Here is an 11,357-nt window from a genome sequence, read left to right as displayed (position 1 = left end):
CTGAGGGCTGTAAGACTCCACGTCCAAGTTATCAAGCATTCCATGGGCTCAATATTTTCATCACTGCTCCCCATAGAATAAATACTATCCTCTAAGCTATACATACTATGCCAGTCACGGGCTGTAACCATGAATCTGGCTTCTTCCCAGATGTCTGTGCCACGCTTGCAGCAAAGCAAGTTCTTCCAGTATGGCCCGATTTAGTAATCGTGTCCAACAGAAATATAATTTAACTCTTGTAGACTGTACCAGCATAGCCATAAGTGAATCTAGGCTGTCTTGCTATGTAGGTCCAAGAGACATTCCGAGGGCTATAAGCCTCCACGGAGGAAAGTGCTCCATTCACATTCCTTCTACCCACAATGAATCCAAAACAGCTGCCAGGTAGAAATCAACTTGGCGCAAGCACAGTTGCTACATCAGGTGACTCTATTTTTGTATACAAAAAAAGAACCCGAAGTTCCACCCCTCCATTTACTATCTCATTTTCACAACAAATAGCGTTGAAGTTCCTTTCCTTCAATTAAACTCTTGTTTTTTACTGGCTTCCATTAAAGCTAGTACAACTTCCATCATAACACTTTTGTTATAAATTAAAAGAAAAAATTGGATAGAAGTCTAATAAATAAGAAACCCCTTCTTATCCAAAACTTTGTATAACAACCAAACCCCCCCATCGCCAAATTTTAAATAAAGATTTATATCATAAATCCAATCCTTCCTTGTCCCTTTCCTATGTCATTTCCTATATCATTGGATCTAAGTACTGATTAATGTATTCCTGTGGTTTAATTGGATCCTCATAGTGACTGGTTTTATTGTTGAATGTTATTTTCATCACTGCCAGATATAGCAGCCCATATTGTGCTCCCAACTGCCTCAGCTGAGGTTGGAGAAGCAGAAACTGCTTTCTCAAGCCAGCAGTAACTTTAGCAAAATCCGGCAGTAGATGGATTTTTGTTTCCTACCATTTCAATTATTTCTTTTTTTTTGTGGTAGATAAAATGTCCATAGACTGTTGAAAATGCAGTACTCTGAATATCATGGGTCTGGGACCATTTTGACTGTTAGAAGCCCTTGATGGAATGCAGTGTGCTTTTTCAATTTCGAATGGATATTTCAAATTGAGGAAGAGCAGTTTTGGTAAGAAATCTTCAAGAAAAGATATGGCATTTGTGCCCTCAACCCCTTGTGGGAGCCCTGATACTCTAATGTTGTTCCTCCAACTTCTGTTGTTAGTATCCTCCAATTCTTTAGTTAGACGTGCCACAGCTTTATAATCAGTTTGAATTTTATTCAAACTGCCTTCCACCTCAGAAAGCCGGTGTTCTAAATGTCCATTCCTGGTATCATATACCTTTAACTGCTGTGAGAGATTGTGAACTTTTTCTTTTACTGTCTTTAGTTCAGTTGTATTATCTTGAAGCATATCTCTTATAGATTTCAGCTCCAGTAACACCTGTTCAAACATTTCTGAAGTATCTTTAGGAAGTGGCACTTTAGATGGGGTTGATGGGTTTGGTTTAGCCCATTTATCTGAGGCCCCCATAGTAAATGCTGTCTCTAATCTGAACTGTTTTCCTGAAGCCATATCTGCTGTAGAAGATTTCACAAATCAAAATATTTATTTTTTTGAGAGTAAATTTGACCTCTTGTGCTGACAAATTGGCTGAGTAGTGCTACTGAGGGAAGAGCTGTAGAATCACCTGTCCATCTTATATTGGAGGCAAGCCACGCCCCCCTCATCTTGTCCATACATTAAGAAGTCAGTGTTCTACTCTTGCTTTATTACAGAGAATGGAGCAGGGAACATTTCTAAGAATGCTACCATGGAGGTTATTATTTCAACTTTTTACTGCACATAAAAGCATAAATGTGGCTTACCGCCTTCCATTACTTTCCTTTGTTGTTGTTAGACATGTGTACCTTGACGACCTAAAGCCCTATTTAGATGACCCATGAGAAACATAGAAACATGATTTCAGATAAAGGCAAAATGGGCTCTTCAATGATTACCCTGTACAGGAATCTGTGCTTTCAGTGCCTGAGGCTTGTTGTGATGCCTGCCTTTAGACATGCTGGGAGGAGCAGGATTCCCCCTCACTGTGTCTGATCTGAGGAGATATAGTGATTGGCAGGGCTGACCAATAGTGTCCTATGTGTCTGAATGCATAAAAAATCTCTCCGCACTTAGGCATCTACCCCAATTCCTCTATTTCCCTGTTAATCACAGAAGGCCTTAGTGTTGTTGGTTTTGTTGTTTTTTTTTTTACTTTAGTATGTTGGTGACTAAAAATTGAACAGTGAGATCTATTATGCCCAGTGATGTAAGCTCTGTCTGGCTCATTGATGCAAAGTTGTGGGCACAAATGATGATTCAGCTCATTCTGGACCAGGGCCATTCAATTTGTTTAAAAGTATATCAATCAAAAAAGTCTTCATTTTCCAATAACTGGTTTTTCTAGTGCATCATTTTTATTTATTTACCTCTTTTAAAAAAGTCACATTAGGCTTTTTTTTTAATTGCCGGCCTATGAGCATCAGAGCTAATATCACCATGGCCAGCATTAAAAAAGTCAAATGCGGCTTCCTTAAAAAAGGGGGGGGGGGATATTTAACAGTTTTATATACCGCTTAAAACCCCAATTAAATTTCAAACATGGACAACTTATCTAGCTTTCTCTCCTAGTCATGCAGACCACACAATGGTACCCTATCTTGGATGTTATTTTATTGCTCTAACCAGACATTATACTGGGCAGAAAAATGGGACCATATAAGTAAGCTATTTAATGTTTGCACTACATTAAACTACTCCATGACAATCTAGAAATCTCACCATCTGCATTAAAACACAAACAAAGCCAGTAGTTAACCTATTAGATATTTTCCTGGTTATAGCAGAAAGGATTCCCATTGATTCATGGAAGAATGATTCATCCTTGTGTATGAACCTCTGGTTGGAATAGTGTTTATGTTTTATATACATAGATATGAACTTACTGGTAGCAAAATCCAAAATTTTTTTTAACTCCTTTGAGTTATAGACATCACTTGAAATCTATCCCCCCTCTTTTATTAACACATAGCTCGGGTTTTAGCACTGGCAGTGATGGTAACTGCTCCAGTGCTCATAGGAATTCTATGAGCATCGGAGCAGTTGCTACCGCTGCCGGCGCTAAAACCCGCACTATGCATTAGTAAAGGAGGAGGTATGTTTCCCATTATTACATCATTGACCTTAATCACCTATCTATTATCAAAAGTATTTTGTTGTGTAATCTTATTTCTCAACACAGCACAGATTAACTTCTTTTTAACCTACGATTAAGAGCTCCTTTTACTAAGGTACGCTAGCGTTTTTAGCGCACACACAAGATTAGCACACATTGCAAGGACTACAGGGACCAGACGGGTTACACCTGACCAGAAGAGGGAAGAACGTCCTTGGACACCGTCTAGCCCACCTACTACATAGGGCATTAAACTAGGTAAGTTGGGGGAGGGTACGGGCACAAACAACCTACCTGGCGAGCTAAGCTGCCAATACTTTTTGAGACTAAGGTAAGTAAACACCGATCTGGATCAGGGGAGAGTATACACACTTTCGAGTCTGGGGTTGACTGACATTATAATTCTGGGTCACATTGTAATTCTGGATCTAAGGGGAGTACACATTCTAATTCTGGGTCTAGAGGGAGTACACATTGTAATTCTGGGTCCAGCGAGAGAGCACACATTGCAAATGGTACTAAAGGAGTTCAAGTAGCCCAAGCAGGAATACCCCCACAGGGTACACACATTTCCAAGTCTGGGTCTGGGGAGTCCGGGATAGGTGCACGTTGTAACTCTGGGTCTAGGGAAAGTACAAAACATGCGAATAATGCTAAAGGTGTCCAAGTAGCTCAAGCGGGAACATCCCCACTGAGACATAACAAACATACAACATGGAGGGCTATGTACGTAAACGCCCACAGTCTGGGAAACAAGATCCTGGAATTAGAAACAGAAATGAGGAATGCCGACCTGGATGTGATGGCGATATCTGAGACCTGGCTCACGGGTGGGACATGGTCATACCGGGTTACAACTTGCTTCGCCGGGACAGGGAGGGCAAAATGGGAGGAAGTGTAGCATTATATACTAAAGATGACAATAAGGTCACCAGAATCACAGATGTCCACTACAGTGGGGAATTCCTTTTGGTAGGACAAATGCCTGTATCTTGGCGTAATATACAGACCCCCAAGACAACAGTATGACCTAGATATGGAATTAATCGGAGATATAGAGAATATCACCTTGTATAGGGACACAGTATTGTTAGATGACTTCAACATGCCTGATGTGGATTGGGACACGCTTTCCTCTGCTTCCGGCAGCAGCAGGAGGCTATTAAACTCTATGAAGGGAGCAAGACTCAGGCAACTGGTATTGGAACCAACAAGGGATCAGGCAATACTGGACCTGATACTTACCAATGGAGAAAGTGTCACAGAGGTCTCGGTGGGCGACACATTGGCCTCCAGTGACCACAACATGGTATGGTTCAATCTCAGGGAAGGTTTCACTAAATCTACCACACTGACCAAAGTCCTCAAATTCAAGGACACAAACTTCAAAGAAATGGGAGACTTCGTTCACCAGGCGCTACAAAGCCAAGCAGAAACCGATAACGTGGAAGAAATGTGGTCGACTTTGAAAGCCACCATACAAGAAGCAACAAACCACTATGTTAAATCAGTAAGTAAACGGCGAAGGAACAATAAGCCACAGTGGTTCTCTGCGGAGATTTCAGACCTCATCAAGGAGAAGAAAAAAAGCATTCATCTCTTACAAACAATCAGGGAAACAGGACTCTAGGGAAGTCTATCTGGCCAAGTCAAAAGCCGTCAAAACAGAAGTTAGGGAGGCCAAATTCCGCATGGAGGAATCTCTAGCGAAGAACATCCAGAAAGGAGATAAATCCTTCTTCAGGTATATCAGTGACAGAAATAAGAACTCAGGCGGGATAGTACGTCTTAGGAAACCAGACGGAGACTATGTAGAAGCGGACTCGGAAAAAGCCCAACTGTTTAATGAATACTTCTGCTCAGTCTTCACCCGCGAGGTGCCAGGACTCGGCCCTCAGCTACAGACAAGGGTTGACGCAGATGACCCGTGTAGTAATTTCGAGTTTACACCCAGTGGTGTCTACTGCGAGCTGTCAAAGCTTAAGGTTAACAAGGCAATAGGGCCTGAAAACCTACACCCCAGGGTGCTCAGGGAGTTGTGTGATGTCTTGGCGGAACCGCTATCCGCGCTCTTCAATCTCTCCCTTAGTACGGGTAACGTCCCGTTGGACTGGAAGACGGCTAACGTCATTCCACTCCACAAGAAAGGCTCCAACATGGAGACAGCAAACTACAGACCGGTGAGTCTCACATCAATAGTGTGCAAACTAATGGAAACTCTAATCAAACGCCAATTGGATACGATCCTGAACGAGGAGAATCTACGGGATCCCCGTCAACATGGATTTACTAAGGGGAGATCCTGCCAATCCAACCTGATCAGCTTCTTTGATTGGGTGACGAGGAAGCTGGATGTTGGGGAGTCCCTGGACATCGTGTACCTGGACTTCAGTAAAGCATTCGATAGCGTACCACACCGCAGGTTGCTGAGCAAGATGAGTTCTATAGGATTGGGCGACACATTGATGAAATGGGTTGGGAACTGGCATGGAGGTAGGCTTCAGAGGGTAGTGGTGAACGTCACCCCCTCCGAAATGACGGAGGTAATCAGTGTAGTGCCGCAGTGCTCGGTCCTGGGCCCGATCCTATTCAACATCTTTATAAGAGACTTGGCAGAAGGGCTGCGAGGTAAAATAACATTATTCACCGATGAAGCCAAACTAAGCAATGTAGTGGGCAAAAGCACAACAGACATAAATTCAATGTCCGACAACATGAAGCACGACCTACTCCTACTGGAGCACTAGTCTAGGTCCTGGCAACTCAGCTTCAATGCCAAAAAATGCAAAGTCATGCACCTGGGCAGCCAAAATCCATGCAAGACTTACACCCTTAATGGCGAGATCCTAACAAGAACTGAAGCAGAACGACACGAGACTTAGGGGTGATTGTCAGTGAGGACATGAAGGCTGCCAATCAAGTAGAGCAAGCTTCATCCAAGGCAAGGCAAATCATAGGTTGCATACGCAGGAGTTTTGTCAGCCATAATCCTGAAGTCATTATGCCATTGTATAGATCCATGGTGAGGCCCCACCTGGAATACTGTGTGCAATTCTGGAGGCCGCATTACCGTAAGGATGTGCTGAGGCTGGAGTCGGTCCAGAGAATGGCCACCCGGATGGCCTCGGGACTCAAGGATCTCCCGTACGAGGAACGGCTGGATAAGTCGCAGCTGTACTCACTCGAGGAACGCAGAGAGAGGGGTGACATGATCGAGACATTCAAGTATCTCACGGGCCGCATCGAGGTGGAAGAAGATATCTTCTTTTTCAAGGGTCCCACGGCAACAAGGGGGCATCCGTGGAAAATCAGGGGCGAGAAACTGCACGGGGACTCCAGGAAATTCTTTTTCACTGAAAGGGTGGTTGATCGCTGGAATAGTCTTCCACTTCAGGTTATTGAAGCTAGCAGCATGCCTGATTTTAAGGCCAAATGGGATAGACACGTGGGATCTATTCATAGAGAAAGGTAGGGGAGGATCATTGGGTGGGCAGACTAGATGGGCCGTGGCCCTTATCTGCCGTCTATTTCTATGTTTCTATGTTTAGTGTGTGCTAGCTGAAAAATTACTGCTTGCTTAAAAGGAGGCAGTAGCGGCTAGCACACGGGACATTTTAGCACATGCTTAGCATGCTAAAACCGCTAGCGCACCTTTGTAAAAGGAACCCTAAGTTTTTCTTATTTATTTATTTATTTTTGTTGTCAGCACCTCGGAACACCATACCTGAATATCTCACTCACCACCAATAAGCGGAACTTCAACTTGGTTTTGAAAAAATTGTCCACAGCCAACTTTATTAACAAGAACAAGAGGTTTACTCCACCCCACCCCACCCCCCACCCCCTTTTACAAAACCATAGCACAGTTTTTAGAACCAGCTGTGTGGGAACAGCTCCAACCCTCATAGGAATTCTATGAGCATTAGAGCTGTTGCCACCATAATCAACGCTAAAAATCTTGCTTTGGATTTGTAAAAGGGTGGGGAGTTAAATAATCTGAAATGCTATTTTCATGACCTCTCAACAGAATCTGCAGATGCCGCCATCCTCCCAGACCTTCAAACTGAGTTTCAATAGAAAATCCAGTTAAACATAAACAAATTTCAAGATCCATGACTCTTAGGTCCTCCTCTATTAAATTGCGCTAGTAGTTTCTAGCGCGGGGAGCTGCGCTGAATGGCCCGTGCTGCTCCCGACGCTCATAGAGTTCATATGAGTGTCAGGAGCAGCACAGGCCATTCAGCATGGCTCTCTGCGCTAAAAACTGCTAGCGCAGTTTAATAGAAGAAGGAGTTAGCTTGTGAGTTTTGTCCTGTATGCAAAAGTTCAATAGGTCATTGTTACTTTAAGCCTGCATGCTAAATTTCCTCTATTATTCTGTTTTTCCTTTAAAACAAACTTCTAAATATTATAAATATTATGGTAACTACAAGATAAATGGATGTGGCTTATCTTTATCCTCTTTGTTTCTGTATTCACAAAATAATTAATTTTTTTTTGCTGAATATATTGCATAAATTCCAGACAATAGTTTATTTTTAAGCATTTGCTTCTTAATTAATATTTGAATTAAAATAAAAGATTGCATTTGCTTGTGCATAAGCTATGGACTTTTGCATAATTGTGTTAGAAACAATGTTTTTTTATCTAAAGGCACACAATATTGTAATATCCGGATCTAACTCTGAGAGTCCTTTTGTACTACAGGCTTTCATCTCTTTTTTTTCATACTTCAGAAATGCATTTGCATATCAAATATGAGTTAGTCACAAAATTTGGCACCCGTAAGAATAAATGACATCAGTAGTGTCCCTTTCAACAGTAGATTGTGTACCTTCTTTAGCATATAGATTGTAGCTTTTACATGGTATGCCAAAATGAGCTGCAGTAATGATTTCTACTGTGAACGCATCCAGAAGGTACATTTCCATATATTTTAAATTATATTTTTAATAAGACAAACTGGGATCAGAATTAATTATGCACATCCTGCAGATTTGTACATATTCCCAACTAGAACCATAAGTCTTTAGTAGACTTAGGGTTCCTTTTACAAAGCTGCAGTAGCCAGTGCTTTAGCGAGGTTGAGCAGTGTCCGGGGCGGTGGCACCCCTCCCCTGCCCTCTTTTCCACCCTCCCATGCCACACAACCTTCACTGACCTTTTTAACTTCAGTGCAAACAGCCACCAACGTACTGTCTGCGTCAGCTTTGGTACTCTCTATGACATAATTTCCTAGGTGCGGGTCCCAAAAATGATGTCAAGGACACAGCCGAAGCCGACGCAGACAGCAAGTTGGTGGCTGCCCGCTCTGAAATTAAAAAGGGATGGGGGAAAGGAATGGGTGCGTTTGTGGCAGGGGTGGAGAGGAAAGGGGGCAGATCGGAGGAGGGGTGCTGGCAGTAGCAATGCTGCTGTGGCAAATGCACCGAAGCCCATGCAATTCCTCAAGCAGCATTATGGGCAAAAATTACTTAGGCATACAAACAACTATGGTGAATTTAGGAAAAACCTAACAACATATCTGTTCTTGAATTGCCTAGGTAGCTGATCTGGACAATCTCTCACACAACAACTGCTCTCATATACTGTTAGTCACTAATCTTCAACTATGTAAGTTCTACTCAATTGTAGCATTCTTTTTTAATCAATGTAAACCGCATAGAACTTCACGGTCCTGCAGTATATAAACTGCTATTATTATTATTATTTTGGTGTATTGACTGCTGCAGCATTACCAACATGGCCTTGTAGAAAGAGCCTCCATTGAGCTATACTACTAAAAGAACTATAAAAGTAAACAAAGAAAAATAGAACCAGACATTCTTTACAAGTTGATACAAAAACAACAAAATAAAAATATGCATGCAGAGCATTTTTCAAGGCTTAGGCAATTCTAATATGAAGATCTAAACAACCCCCTATTTTAATAAGGGCTCCTTTTACTAAGCTGTGTTAGGGCTTTATCGCGTGGAATAGTGCAAACTACATTGCCGCACGTGCTAGACCTTAACGCCAGCATTGAGCTGGCATTAATTCTAGAAGCTTAGCGCGTGGTGTAGCACGTGGTAATTTTCTGCGTGCGCTAAAAACGCTAGTGCACCTTAGTAAAAGGAGCCCTAAGGTGCGCTATGCTTTTTAGCGCGCAATAAATATTAGCACATGCTAATCATGTGATAAACACTAACACGTGCATGTTATCCTAAGGACACGTTAGCGGCTAGCACACACGTTGATTTAGCAGGCACTAAAGATGTGCTAAAACGTTTAGCGCACCTAAGTAAAAAAGTGAGACAGTTTTTTCTAAATATGCATTTTGCAAACATTTTTTTGTTTTACCGCCAAAATGTAAAGGGGACCTTTTACAAAGCCATGCTAAAAAGTGGCCTGCTCTATTTTTAGCATGTGGGTTTCCTGTGTGCTGAGGTCAGTTTTTAAAGTGGCTTTAAAATGGCTGCATTTTTTTCCCTATTAATGGCCATACATTAATTTCATGGAGATGTACTGTAGATTAGGAGAGGGTCAAAGAGTGCCATACAAGTGTACCATACACCTATTCACATCATATTGGTTAATAATTTCAGTTATTTTCAATTCAAACTATATTTACTTATCCCTCTGTTTTTCATACATTGGATTTAATCTCAACTGTTTACTTCAATTGAAGTTTCAGTACAGTTGTTAGCCAATTTTCTTGCATTTCAGTTTTTAAGTTCATTGGTTTTCAAATCCAATTAATGTTTTATTTGACCCTATTTCTAATATTCAATGATCTATTATTATTATTGGGGAGTTTGTTGCACAGTGGCTGTTCTGCCACTTATTTCTGCCCAATGAGATGATCAGTAACCCTCAAAAAGGCACCCAGACAATATAAAGCTTAAACAATAACACTTTATTACATGCATAGATAAATATTAAAATAGAATAACATCACCGTATTTCCGGACATCACTATCCCTCACAATCTGGAACCCAAAGCGATTGATAGGAAAGGAGAACCGAACCCGGGCTGTCCCTTGTTGCAACGTAACTGGATTCAAATTCTATGGGCTGAGTTTTTCTCTTTTATAGAGAAAAACTGCTGTCCTCTTAGTAAGACAGTTGGTACTGGTCCTTTGTTATTTGTTTTGACAACACATAGATCAGAATGTCATAAGGAGGTGTTACAGTAAACTGGCTTCTCATCTGGTTTCACTCTTTCTTTGATGTGATGTAGGCAACATTCAGGTCAAAATGTCAGATTGTCAGATAAACAGACTTGTGGATTCATGTCGGTAGCATGTTGACTTTCAGTTACCCCTCTGGCCAGTTTCTTTGTTTGGATAACATTCAGGTCCCATCTGGCGTTACTGTCCTTTTGAGGTTATTAATGAGGTGTTGCAGGGACTAGTAAACGGTTGGTCTTGCTCTTTTGTTCTCTGTTTTGGTGACACTCAGGTCTGTCCTTACTGATGTTATTTGAGCAGTACGCATTGTAACTGAAATCAGGGAAAAGCTGTTGGGTTCTTAGTAAAGCATTTGTTGTTGTCAAGGTAATACTAAGGTTAAGGAGGTTAGGAAAACAGACTTGAGGAGACATGTATGCTAAGTTTATTTACCCCCGGGCCCTAGGCCTAACATTCCACCCCTGGATCCTCAAGTTTGTATTTCCAAATAAGAAGTCATCCGAATAGAGGGAGAGAGTGTTCGTTTGTATACACAATAGGTAAATCCACAATTAAGAAATGTTAACATAAGGATAACTAAACAAATATAGATTAAGGGATGAAGAAACACTTTTCTTGCTGTAGCACTCCACCCAGTAAAAGCATCCCACCAATGGTGTGCAGTAGTAGCTTCGATATGATCTGCCACTGAATGCAAGTTAGTATTTAAAAATTCAGTATCTATTTTATGCTGTAGCAAGGTAAGGTTACGTTGCTGATTTGCTTTATGTAGGATTGCTATATTTTGCATGGCTTTCTTTACAGAGGGTAATAAAATAATTGGAGTAAGTACATCGGCAAAAGAAAGATTAACATTTACATTTGATATCCAGGGTTCATAAAAATGATAAGTTGCATTATTTGCCCACTGCAACACACTAACATTCTGTAAACATACTGAAAAGGGAGCTTGAAT

This window comes from Geotrypetes seraphini, chromosome 4 (genome assembly GCF_902459505.1).
Source record: "Geotrypetes seraphini chromosome 4, aGeoSer1.1, whole genome shotgun sequence".
Classification (NCBI taxonomy): Eukaryota; Metazoa; Chordata; class Amphibia; order Gymnophiona; family Dermophiidae; genus Geotrypetes; species Geotrypetes seraphini.
This window is presented reverse-complemented; position numbering follows the sequence as displayed.